Source organism: Phyllostomus discolor, chromosome X (assembly GCF_004126475.2).
Source record: "Phyllostomus discolor isolate MPI-MPIP mPhyDis1 chromosome X, mPhyDis1.pri.v3, whole genome shotgun sequence".
NCBI classification, from domain to species: domain Eukaryota; kingdom Metazoa; phylum Chordata; class Mammalia; order Chiroptera; family Phyllostomidae; genus Phyllostomus; species Phyllostomus discolor.
The window spans coordinates 34,599,900-34,612,772 of NC_050198.1; the positions used below are offsets into that span (position 1 = coordinate 34,599,900).

Genomic DNA, 12,873 nt, shown 5'->3' on the forward strand with positions numbered 1-12,873 from the left:
GGTCCTTCTTTGTGCTGCCATAGGGCCCTCTAGCCAGCTCGATCCTTAAGGCAAGGGCACTAATTGGTTCACTGAAGCCTGCAACTTACTGAGGAAGTCACCATTGGCACCACTTTCTAGATGAGGACACTAAAGCTCAAAGAGATCATGTAAACTGGCTCAAGGTCACACAGCTGTTAAGTACGAAAGTCAGGATGCAAATCCAGGGTCTAAAATGTCTTTTCAGAACTTCTCACTGACTCTCTCCACTTCTGGCTCGGTGCTGCCCCCTGGCTCTCCATTCTTTGGCAATTCCACCCTAGGGAGCTTGACGCACAGTTTTGGTTGCAAAGGGAATAGCGGCAGGGAAGTCAGGCTGTCAACTCAGGCTCCCTCTAGAGGGCCTGGCAAAAAGGACAGTGCTTGATGGCAATGCTCCCAACACTGAGACTTGGGGGCGTGAAATGCCTTAACTCACAGCCCCCAAAACACTCAGGGACATGCTGATCATAATCAATCAATCTCTCTCTCTCTCTCTCTCTCTCTCTCTCTCTCTCTCTCTCACACACACACACACACACACACACACACACACAGATGTGCACTCCCTACTGGGCTATATTCTGCAGGGGAAACTGAGAGTGTCCTCTGCGTTGGGGGAAATAAACCATGTGTCACAAATAACCACAGTACAAAGCTGAAAGTTCTCAGGGCTGGGGAACAGAGGAAGTGTTGGGGGAGCTCAGGAGAGAGATTCCTTCTGCTTGGGGGTGGCTGAGCAGAATAAAAATAAACTCGCATGTACAGTGCACCTTCCCTGTGTCAGGCATTTTCTGCACATTATTTAACTTGCATGGCAAATGTGAAGGAAGAATTAGGATTCCTACACTGCAGGTAAGGAGAAAGGCTCTGAAGGGGGGAACTGACTGCCAAAGGTCTCAGCAAGAGGCAGAACAGGGACTGGAAGCCCAGAGCCCTGCTAGTTCCCCTATTGCCTGAAGGCATCCTGGGGGAGAAAGCTATTGAATGGGGCCTTGGCTAAGAGCAGTTGATAGAGATGAGGAGTAAAGGACCTTGTGAGTCAAGGCACTAAGATGGGGAGAGGCAGGGCAGGATGTTCTGTCTGGATCTGTGGTAGCATGCTCATGGCAGAGACACCAACCCTCCCCAGCTGCTTTTCCTAATGGGAGGTCTCTCTCCCTCTTTCCCTTTATTGGCACTGCCCAGAGCCAGGCAGCCAGCAGGGGATGGGATGAGGATGCAGTTGCCATGGAAATGAGTGGGGGCTGTTGCTATAGATACCATAAGATGAGGGCAAGAGGAAGCCAGGGATGCTGAGGACTATCCCCATGACAACTTGGGCTGCAAGGGGGGGACCGGAAGTGAGAGACAAGAAAACAAGATGAGATCAGCACACCTAGATGAGGCTGGAAGAAGACTGGACAAGGAGATGGGACCCAGCCAGGGGCCAAAGGACTCCAGTCACCTCCGTCTTGCCCCAAAGCTCCTTTGCAAACTGTTCCTGGTGTCCAATCCCAGTGCCACAGGGCTTCCAAACCTCAGGTCAGCCTGGCTTGGCACCGGGGCTGGCAGGGCAGAAGGAAGCCATCAAAGGACTGGCTGGGCAGACAGCGGGCAAACACAGTCTGGCAAGCACACAGACCTGGGTTTGAATCCTAGCTCTGCTTCTTTGCAGTTGTAAAAATAATAGTTGCCATTTACCAAGTACCTGCTTTTCTCTAGGCCTAGCAACCCTGCAAGGTCTGGGTGGTTCTCCTGAGGGCGGTAACACAGATGAGGAAACTGAGGTGCTGAGAGATGAAATAGCTTGCCCACAGTCTCGGTGACCAGCAGTGGTGGAGCCAAAAGTCATACCAAGGTTCCTGCTCTTACCACCCCACACTGAACGGCCCCTCCAAAATGGAGTCCCTACATTCTCCAGCTCCCCACATCTTCCCACAGGGGCATGCAGAGGGCCAGAGACTGGGTGAATATTTGTGGACTGTGTGAGTGAGGAAGGTACCCAGGAGGAAAGCCTGAGGTGAGAAGGCAGAAGTGCCTGGTGCAAGAGCAATGGCCCATGGGTTTGGGAGGCTGAGGGTACAAGATCCACAGAACTAGTATGGACTTTCTGAATCCCCCCAACCCTCCCAATTTGGGAGGGTTGACTATTGGCACCAAAACGAGGTGCCAATAGTCAAAGTGATTTGCCCAGGGTCGCACAGGATGAGAACCCAAGTCCCCTACCTTACAGGCCAGTGCACCCCTTTTAGCTTTTTAGCTGAATCTGTCCAGCCTCCTCCTCCCCAACCTTTAAGTTCCTAGACAAGAGCAATAGCAGGCTACTTGTACTTCCTAGGATATGGCGAGCTGATCCACACTGCCATGCCTGGGCTCAGGCTCATCCTTGGCTTCTTTTGTGCAGGATGCTCTTTCTCTCCCCTTCACCAGTAGACTCCACCGGTCTAGGGAAGCTCATCTGCATCTTGCAGCATGTGGGGCAGGCAAACCCTCCTGGGAAGTTGGTTTTGACTCACAACCTGACAGGGTCAGCTACTCCTCACTATGCACACTCCTGTCACAGGTGGTCCTCATCTCCAGCCAGCTTGTGATTATCTACTGAAGTGTCCATTCCCCATCCTCTTCCTGTTTCCCAAGGGCAGTGGCTGGTGTGATTCATCTCTCTGGCTCTTCCAGTTCCAGGCCCAGGCCCAGGCCCAGGCCCAGCACACTGCAAGTGCTCAGCAGCCACCTTGGTAGCATAAGAGCACAGGTAGTTTTCATGTGTGTCTGTGTGACCATCTTGTGAGACAACTATCACTCTAGAAGCCACAGTCCCATATGCGCAAAAGCCACCCACACACAGTCTTGTGATTATCTCCACCAGGTACATAAAGTCACCACCTCATACAATCGGCCTCACCCATTCAGAATTCCTCACACCCAGCCTCACATAATCATATTCCCTCAGATATATAGCAGTGCACAGTCTCTCATTTCTGTTATACACCTGCCAGGCTCACACAAAGACATGCACATGTATGCACAGGCACACGAGTTTCCCTCACAGCTGATAGAACCCCCCCTTTCCACAGCACAGGCCCTCAGTCAATTCAGTTGCCTACACAGGAGTCTACGCCACAGCTCCCATGATGGCCATCTGACCGTGACTTGCCTTGTCCCTTCATTTAGATGGACCCTTGCCCCTCTACTTCCTTCTATCTCCAATCAAATGAAGAGTAGAATGTTCTCCTACTCCTCAGACACAGGTCACCTAGACCCAATGCCCAGGAGAACCAAACAGAGCCATCTACGCACCATTGCCCAACAGGACCCTAGAACTCTCCACCAGGTTTTTGTCCATTCTGTCTCTCTCCTATACTGACTTCTCACCTCTCAATGCCTATTCAAACCCTTCCCAACCTTCCACTCTTGCCCCTTCTCTTCCAGTAAGCCCTCTTGGATACCACTCCCCAGCCCACCTTGTTATCTCCCTCCTCTTTGGGTCAAGAACATATTTTGCTCATTACTAAAGCCATATCTGCTTAATCATTTCAACGCTTCACAACCTGCCTACTTTCCCAAGGGATTTCTCATCTCCCCTGAGAGATAGAGGACTTATGGCGAACACAGCCAGTCTTAATTTTGATCCCTCACAGTACTTAGCTTGAAGCCTTGCACACAGTGCCTTCTGGAAGAGTAAATAAGGGAGAGAAGAAGCGAGGCAGGGAGGAAAGGAAGAAATAAATGAGAGTTTGAATGAGTAAATGAATAGATAAGTTGAGTCACTGAGTGAAGTAATGAGGGAGGGAATGAGGTGAGCCTCTGGAAAAACGATGGGATCAACGTAATGAAGATACAGAAGGGAAGGAGGAAAGAAAGGGGAGGAGGGACTGTCACGTGGGCCTTAATCAGAACAAGAGCCACGATCACTGTGCACTCACCCAACCACACACCAGACCCTATGCTGGGCTCCTTGTGTTTTCTTGCTATTCTTCGTAACAACCCAGAGAGGTAAATGTATTCTCACTGTGATGGGAAGCACAATCAAGCACAAAGAGAAGGAAATCCTTGCTCCAGTTTACACAGAGAATAAGTGGCAGAACCAGAGGCAAACCCAGATCCGTCTAATGCCAAAGGCTTAGAAAGGGAAAGTTGGATCCGAGCCCACTTAGGGGGTCTCCTGGCTTTGCTGCTAACACAGACACATGATACAAGATGTGGGTTCCACAGCCCTTAAAGGGCACCTTTCATCCTCCTACCGACAGCCTCCAGGGATTCTTAGAACCAGCTTCTGGCAGGTGCAGGAAACATTCAGGGTCATTGCATCTGGGGTGGAAGAAATGGCTTCCCCTCAGATTCAGATATCCCTAAAACTGCAGAATCAGAATCTTGAAAGTAGAGAATCAAAGACTTAATATCTCAGAAGATTAAATCACACCATCAGAATTTTTTTCTGAAATGGTAGAACCATGGAATCTTAAAACCACAGTATTGGAAAATCCAAAATTACTCTGGAAACAGAAACCACAGGACTGCGTGGAATATATCACTGAATCATATCTTAAATCCATAACTTCTTAAAATTGTAGCATCTCATACTGACAGAATGTCAGAGCTGGAGAAGCCTTTGGAGATCCTTTGAGCAGGCCTCCCGCCTCCTGTCACACATGGGGGAACTAGGTAGAGGAGAGGCCAAGTGACATGTCCAAGTTGGCCAGCTCACACTTCCTTAGGCTGACAGGCTGTAGAAGGTGACAGGCTTGCTCGTGGTGAGAATGCCACACCATTCCTTCACTTACTGGGTGCCTTTTGGGTGTTAACACCACCACAAATTAAACCCTACTCTCTCTCCCAGACCCTGTTCCCAGCCCTGGATAGGAGAGCAGGTAAGGCCCTGGAGAAGACAGGGGGAGGGAAGCAGGGGTGGGGTGGAACATACATCAGACAGAGAGAAGAGATCAGCTTTTATTGATGGAAATTCCTTTGTACACAGCAGCACGCACTCTGAAAGGCCTTTTCCTCCTGATCATATTTACAGAGCATTATGGGAGTGGCAGGGGGCATGGGACAAGGCCTTCAAGCAGTGGGAGAGATGGCAGCAATGGCCACAGCAAGGGAACAAGTGATGGGGAATTAGGCAGGCTGGGTCCTGCCCCATCTGGTCCTCCGAGCCCTAGGCACCCTGCATCTCTGTTTGTGCTCACAGAGGACAGAGGTAGGTCCTTGGGATGTTATTTGGAGACCTCTCCAGGAGTGGCAGGCTTCAGGGTGCCTGGGAAGCGGGGTGCAGTTGCGGGAGGGTCCAGGTTCCAAGCTCCAAGCTTTGCTGCTCCCACATTTGAGTCAGACCTAGGGCTCCAGCATTTATAATTTGGGGGCTGGAGTCCAGGGGAGGCAGCAGTAGGGGTAGGAATTCGAAGAAGGAGGTGGGGGAGGAAGGGGCACGATGCTTGCCCATCTGGTTCTTGAAGCAGGGATGGAGTGCCATGGGGAATTGCGGGGAGGGGGGCATGGGGGACTGGTTAAGGCTTTTGCTTCTGCATAGAAAATGACCCTTGTCCTCTCAGTTACCGAGAGGAGGGACTGCTGCACTCGGAGGCCGGACAGCAGAACTGATGAGCGTCTTCCTCTTCCTCTTCCTCAGTCTCCTCCTCCTCCTCTTCCCTGGGACCAGGAAGGGCAGGGTAGAGGCCACAGGCGGTGGGTGACAGAGAGAGGCAGAGGCATTAGTTTGCAGAGCAGGGGAGATACGTGAAGGGCTGGAACCAGGGAGTTGGGACTAGGATGGGGGTCAGAATGGGGAGGCCAGGGCGATGGATTGTCTAGGCCAGAGGATCTTGTGGCTGGTTCCCTCCTAGGACAGCTCCCCCCCCCACACACACCCAAGCTGGGCTCAGTCTTCAGGTCTTACACAGAGTATAGAGACTCCGCTTCTGACCTGACTGGGGCCCAACCTTCATTTGAATACATAGTAGCAACTTGCTCTCTAGGGCACTTTGCACATATCATCTCATTTAACACCCCCCCCCAACTTGCAACAATGCTGCAACATTTTAGAGATGAGGGAATTGAAGCTCAGAGAGGGTAGATAACCTGCTTAAGTCACATACCTGGATGGTATGTGCAGAATCAGGGTTTAAATCTGGAGTCCCTGAAGGTCCAAGTCTCAGACTCATCCCACCAGGGTCTTTGGGTGAACTTGGCACTAGCCCTAGAAATCCACTATACCCTTGAAGGACAAAGATTTGTATAATATTTCCTGAAGGCTCAGGGTTGGGGAAATAGGAGATGCTTAGAAATGGAGTGTGGAAAGCCCACAACTTTGGATGCAATGCCACAACAGACCTGGGTTGCAATGCCAGCTCTACCAGTGCTTCCAGGCCGTGTTCCCAGGTGTATTATCACCCCTCTTGAAGCCTCAGTTTTCTCGTCTGCAAAAATGGGGCTCATGTGCCAACCCCACTGGATTGTTGAAAGGACTGGAACATATGTCAAGTGCCTCGCAAATAAGAGCAATGGGAACCCGGTGGTGGTTATTGTTCACTGCTCATTAGCTGAATCTAATTCCCAAGGTGGCCGCTTACACCCACACAGAAGTGCCACAGAGGCAGGGAGGAGTCACTGCAGATACACAGTACCCTAGGGTACCACACAGCGGTACCAAGGGCCAGTCTGCATGTGGCAGTCACTGGAGCTTCGCTATAGCTTCATGAGGTGGATGGCCAGACAGCAGAGCTGGGAGCGGTGGTGGAGGAGGGGCAGGTGCCTTGGAGTGATGAGCCTGATCTTCTGAGGAGACCCAATGAAACATTATCACCCCACTTCTGGACCCCTGGGCTTGGGGGAGGCAGTAGGTACGGAATCTAGGAAAGTGGAGGATTAGGAAGAAGTGGGAAGGAAAGAGGATAGGCAAGGGAAGGCACTGCTGTCCATCTCACAGACAGACAAGCATGCACACACACATGTGCACACAAACACGCACACACACACGCATGCACACACAAGCCTCCTCATACTCAGAGTTCCCTCTGACACATTGTTCCACAGAGCCCCTGAGTCAACCAAATCACATGAACCAGGGCTCAAGTCCCGAGCAAGCAGCTCCCCTTTTCTGAGTCTCCCATTCCTCATCTATAAAAGGAGAAGAAAACTCTGTACCTCTCAAGGCTGTCATGAGGAACAAATAATCTTCCAGGCCCACTGCTCACTTCCCTCATATGCAGGCCAGGCCCCTGCTACCCTTCACTCTGACACTGCAGCCACTTCCTGATTTCTTCTCCCTACCCTTTTGGCCTACATTAGCCTTCCTAAAGCCCACCTTCGACCACGTATCTTCTGCTCAGACACCCACCTTGGCTCCCCATTGCTTCCTGGATAAAGTTCAGACTCCTCAATTTGGCATTCAAGGCTCCCCCACATTATGGCTTCACCTGGCCTTTCCTGTCAGGTGAAAGAAGCACCAGCTTTAGAGTCAGACAGACCTGAGTTTGAATTGTCAGCCCCACCACTTACTAGCAGGATCAACTGGGCTCCATTTCTTCACCTCTCTAGGACTTATTGTCCTTATCTGCAAAAGGAGGAAATACCTCTTCTGCAGTGCTCAGTGGGAATAAATTCAAGTGTGTAATACACCTACCACCAGGTAGGTTTGGTGCTTCGTGCATGGTAACTGTTGTTAGTACTGTCATCATCAATGGGATCAATGTTATCCTGCTCACTCATGCCCGGCCTTCACCAAACTACCTTGTTCATCATTCCACCAGTATGCCCAGCCTCTAGGACTTTCCTAATTCTGTTTCTTCCTTCTGCACAGATCTTTACCTATGGAAATCCCATCTGAACTTCATGGTCCAGCTCCAGTGTTGCTTCCTGCAGGAAGTCCTCCCTGATTCCCAACCAGAAGTATTCTTTGCCTCCTCCTAGCTCCAGCAACCATGCCCTTGGTTAGGGATCTCCATTTATTGCTTTGAACCTTCCTGAAGCATTCCTTTCACCATACCCTCAGTGCCCTTGTATTCCCTCCCCCACTACCACCACCACCTCTGCTTTCTTTTCCTATGCTATTTAAGGCCAGTCCCTCCACCCGGGCTCTGGAGCCCACCCCTGATACCTCCTCCAGAGCAATCATCCCCTCTCCCTCCTGTATTTCAACCTCTCCCTCTCTGTGCCTCCTTTCTACCAACATTTATAGAAGCTCAACTCTCTTCCATATGGGAATAAAAAACCCTCTATCTGCCCCCACATCTCCCTCTAGCACTCACTGCCCCTCTCTCCTCTTCACAGCTAAGCTTCTTGAGAAATTTGTCTACACTGGCCATCTCCATTTCAGTACCTCCCACAAGCTCTTCAACCCACTGCAATCTGCCTTGTGTGCCCACCAAGCCACGGAAACTGCTCTCAGTAAGGTCACCCAGGACCTCCTAGTGGTTAAAACCAATAGACTCTCTTCCACCCTCATCTTACTTCCTCAACTGTAACATTTGCCACTCTAAACAAGCCCCACCCCCACCCGTGCACAGAGGGCTCTTTCCTTCCTCTGCTTCAGTGAGCCCACTCCCTGCTGGCTCTCCTCCTACTTCTCTGTCCACCCCCAGCTCCTCTTCCTCTCCCCATTCCTTATGTGTTAGTACCTCCTACCCAGTTCTGCTCTGGTCCTCTCCTCTTTCATTCCACACTGTCACTGATCTCATTCCATTCCATAACTGAGGTATGCTGAGGACCCCTGAAGCTCTCTCTCTAGCATGGCCTCTCTCCTGGGTCCCCAGACCCACCAAAACTAATGCTTGCAGGAAGTTCCACCGAGATGGTCCTTAGGGACTTCAGAGCTCATGGGAACCTCTAACTCACCATCTAACCAATGCAAACCTATCCTCCTGCATTTCCCACCTTAGTGAAAGGCACCACCAACCATCCAGTCGCCCAAGCCCAGAACAAGCCTTAGAGCCACCCCAGATTCTCCCTGTTCCCTTAGCGATTCCAGTCACCAAATCCCCCCAATTCTACCTGGTAAATTGCTCCCAGAGGCTATATATACATCGTCTGGCCCCTACTACTTCATTTTCTACTCTTCTTGCCTCTTGTTCACTCTCCAATCATACTGGCCTCTCTGACGTCCCTCAGACATAATGAGCACACACTTGCCTCAGGGCTTTTGCACTGATGCTCTTTCCCCAGGTGTTGCAACAGTCTACATATTTAGTTGCTTATTTATTGAGTATCTGTCTTACCCACTGTAAGATCTATCACGACAGGCAATGGTTTGGTTCAGTGCTATGTCCCGAAGCCACAGCACAGTGCCTGGGACTCAATGAATATTTGCTGAAGGAATGAACACATTGCTAGGTCTGAACACTACAACTTACTGTGAACTCCACCCTCGGTCACCTCCACCCCCTACCCATTATCTTTTTTAAAATCATAGATAAAGTCTTTATTACTCTGTCAGCTGATTCATATACACTGTTTGTTTTTTTTCTTGGAATCAGCTACCTGGGATGTTCCAAGACTGCTTTAACCACCTCTTGTTGTCTTAGCTAAGAAAGCCCACCTCAGTTCCGCCTGGAAGTCCTCCACAGGTACTTGCTGCTGCTGAGATTGCCGGGTACAGCTGACACTCTTGCTTGCTCAGGGAGGCTGTCCTCCTACGTTTGACCTGGACTTCCTGCTGGGGTATGTGCTGTTCCGTAGCCCTTCTCCAGTGTAAGCGGTACCTTCCTTGACCTCCAAGCCCCCCCCCCTTCTATGTGCCATTCCAGGCAGGCAGGCAGGCAGGCAGGCACCGAATGTACTAGTTACCCCCTATGCAAACCCTTGACCTCATCGCCTTCCGCACTCCACTGCAGCCCTGTGGAGAGGGGACAGACACATGGCAGAGGCTAAGCAAATGGCATGTCCCTTCTCCTCCTTCCCATAATTGCGGCACGGTGGGAAGGGACAACTGTAACAGACAGGTGAAGGAGGTGGCTGCCAGCCATGCTAGGCAGAGGCTGAGCCCCCACGCATTACCTTTTTAGTCTCTAACTCCAGTCTTCTCTTCCTCCCAGTCACCTCTCAAATCCATCTCCTCTGCTCCATCCCCACGGCCACTATTTTAGCCTCTCTCTCTCTCTTTCTCTCTGATTACTACAACAGCTTCCTCCCTAGTTTCCCTTCATTCTAAAGTGCTAATTTGATCATATCATTTTCCCTACTCAGAAGTGCTCGCGGCTCTCCAGCGGCCTACCACAAACAAGAAGCCTGAACTCCCCAGACAGCTGTTTAAGGCACGTCTAATCGCGCAGTCCAATGCTTCATTTCACCATTTCTCACCTCCAGGCCTTTGTTTACACTCTCAGAGCATCCTCTCCTACCTCTATCTCTCAGAATCTTTATGGACTTCAAATGACCAGCTCAAACACTACTTTCTGCAGAAAACTCACAAAGCAGAAGTAATTCCTGTCCAAAATCCATAGAGAAATAACTGTCTGCAATGTCCCTTGGGATCTCCAAGTATCAGGAGTAGAATAGAAGGTAGTAATTATGTTGGGGACCAAAGACTTTGGGTACTGGGTGAGCACTAATAGAAGTACCCTTTTGCTTCTGCATGATTACCTTGGACTCATGGCCCCCCGGATGTCTGCTGACACTGACACATCCTTGCCTCCTCCTTTTCTCTCACCTTCTATTGGGTCTATCTCATTAACAGCTCTCAAAGGATTTAGAGTTCCTAATTTGAAGCTGAAACACTTATCTGTGAGTGCTTCCCACTGGAGTAGCACAATGGCAGCCAAGTTCGAAGCCGTTACTTTATTCTAACACTCCAGTTTGGGCCTTCCCGCTGACTTCTGTGCATAGAATCCACTTTTTATACTGCTAATATGATGTTTCTAAATCATGAATTTTACTCAACATCTTTTTTATTTAGAAACCATTCACATGACAGTTCTTCACCAGAAATACTGGTCCTTAACCTTTTCCAAGAAACACAAACCTTTCATGCATTTAATGACAGTCATTAACCATCTTCCTGACAAAAAAAAAATACACGCACCTATACCCACACAACATTTTTCTTTTTTTTTCTTTTTTTAAAGATTTTATTTATTTATTTTCAGAGAGGGAAGGGAGGGAGATAGAGAGAGAGAGAAACATCAATGTGCACTTGCTAGGGGTCATGGTCTGCAACCCAGGCATGTACCCTGACTGGGAATCAAACCTGCGACACTTTGGTTTGCAGCCTGAACTCAATCCACTGAGCTATGCCAGCCAGGGCTAACATTTTTCATTCCATTTCAGGAGGTTCATGGGCCACAAAGCCCAGCTGGGACCCATACAGCCCAGGTTAAGAACCTGGCCCTACCCAATAACATCCAGGTTCTTTTGCATATGCTGTTCCTTCTGCCTGGAATGTTCTTCCACACTTTACCCTTCCGTCCCTGGCTAACGCTTACTCATCCCCTAAGGCTCAGCACTTAGGCTAAGTTGAGCTGCATCAGACCTAGATGGGGCCAGATCCCTTCCTTTGGGCTTCCACAGCCCCCTGTTCTCTCCTTTGTTATAGCCCTTCACAGTCTCCCCTACTGACTGGGAACTTGTGAAAAGCAAGAACCATTACTCAGCATAAGCTGGGGCCACAGCAGAATGCCATGTGTCTACTGAAGTGAATACTAATAACTGCTATGCTTTTTTTTTTTTAGCACCCATTGTGTGCCAGGCACTCAGCAAGGTGAATTCTACTTATGACCTCATCTACTCTTCTATAAACAAGCTCCATGATGCTGATGGTATTGTGTATTTTTTTTTTCACAGAGAAAGAGCTAGGCGCAGAGGTGTGAAGTGAGTTGTATAAGGTCACTCAGCTAGTGAGTAACAGGGTTGGGACTGAAATCGAGATGTTTTGGCACCAGTGCAAGTATTGGTCCACCATGGTTCCCTGCCCTGGACTGTGGGATTCAGAGATGGCATCAACGAATAAACAGGACCAAGAACCAAGGCCAGAATGCCCTGCCTGGGCTCCATTTCCAAAAGCCACCTACTTTGACTTCCGCTCCTATGTCACCTTCACACAAGGCTAGGCACCTGGCTCTCCCTTCTTTTGCTGCAATCCCCTCCATTCCCATGTACTACTCTCAGACTCCTCATCCCAAAGCCCCGCCATGGTCAGGCCCATTCTCTTCTCCAGAACCATCCCCAGACATGTACAGCTTTTAGATCCAAGCTAATCTGATGCTATGCATTTGGCCATGAGGAAAATAAAACATGGATAGTCCCTGCCCTTCAAGAGTTGATAGCCACCCAGGAGTTTTACATATATTGTTTCCAATCCTAAAATCAGCCCTGAGAGGTAAGTAGGCATTGTTCTCATTACACAGATGAGGAAACAGAGGCTCAGAGGTTAAATGGCTTGTCTAAAGTCATAGAGTTAGCAAGAGGCCAAACTTGGACTTGAATAAAAGTACTGACTCAACCATTCCCCGCCCCCCCCCCCATTAGGTCATCCCACTTGGAAGAGCCAAACGTGGGCAACCGTTTCTGGCAGGGCTGGGGGAAGAAGGAAAGCTATTACTCTTTCAACACTCAATACACACATCCCCTCCTGTAGGTGGACAGATAGCGTTAGGTGCACCTTCTCTGGCAGCCCTCTGAGCCTACTTGTATCTCAATCCAAACCACACTATGCTGTCATTGTCTATGTGTCTCTCTCCCTTCTAAACGTAAGCTTCCTAATGGTAGAACCAGATACACTTCATTCCCATATCCCACTCAAGGTTCAATTGAAAGCCTAACAGAGAGCAGGAAGGACAAATGCTTGCTAAATGAATGGGGTGGCCTTTGAGCTAGTTATTAAAATCTAAACACTGGATACAGGAAAAAGACATAAAGGAGGAGGGAAATAAAAGGGCCAGTACTTTT

At 49.6% G+C, this 12,873-nt stretch overlaps 1 protein-coding gene and 1 long non-coding RNA gene across 6 annotated transcripts in view; both read right to left on the reverse strand.

Moving 5' to 3' along the window:
- IQSEC2 (IQ motif and Sec7 domain ArfGEF 2) overlaps window positions 1–12,873 on the reverse strand; it is a 76,573-nt gene that overhangs the window by 23,139 nt on the left and 40,561 nt on the right. The gene's annotated exons all lie outside the window — the stretch shown is intronic.
- Window positions 4,932–7,324, reverse strand: LOC118498567. Its single transcript, XR_004901058.1, has 2 exons — window positions 6,328–7,324; window positions 4,932–5,646 (listed from the first exon to the last, which is right to left on the reverse strand). It is a non-coding gene; the product is annotated as an uncharacterized LOC118498567 (long non-coding RNA).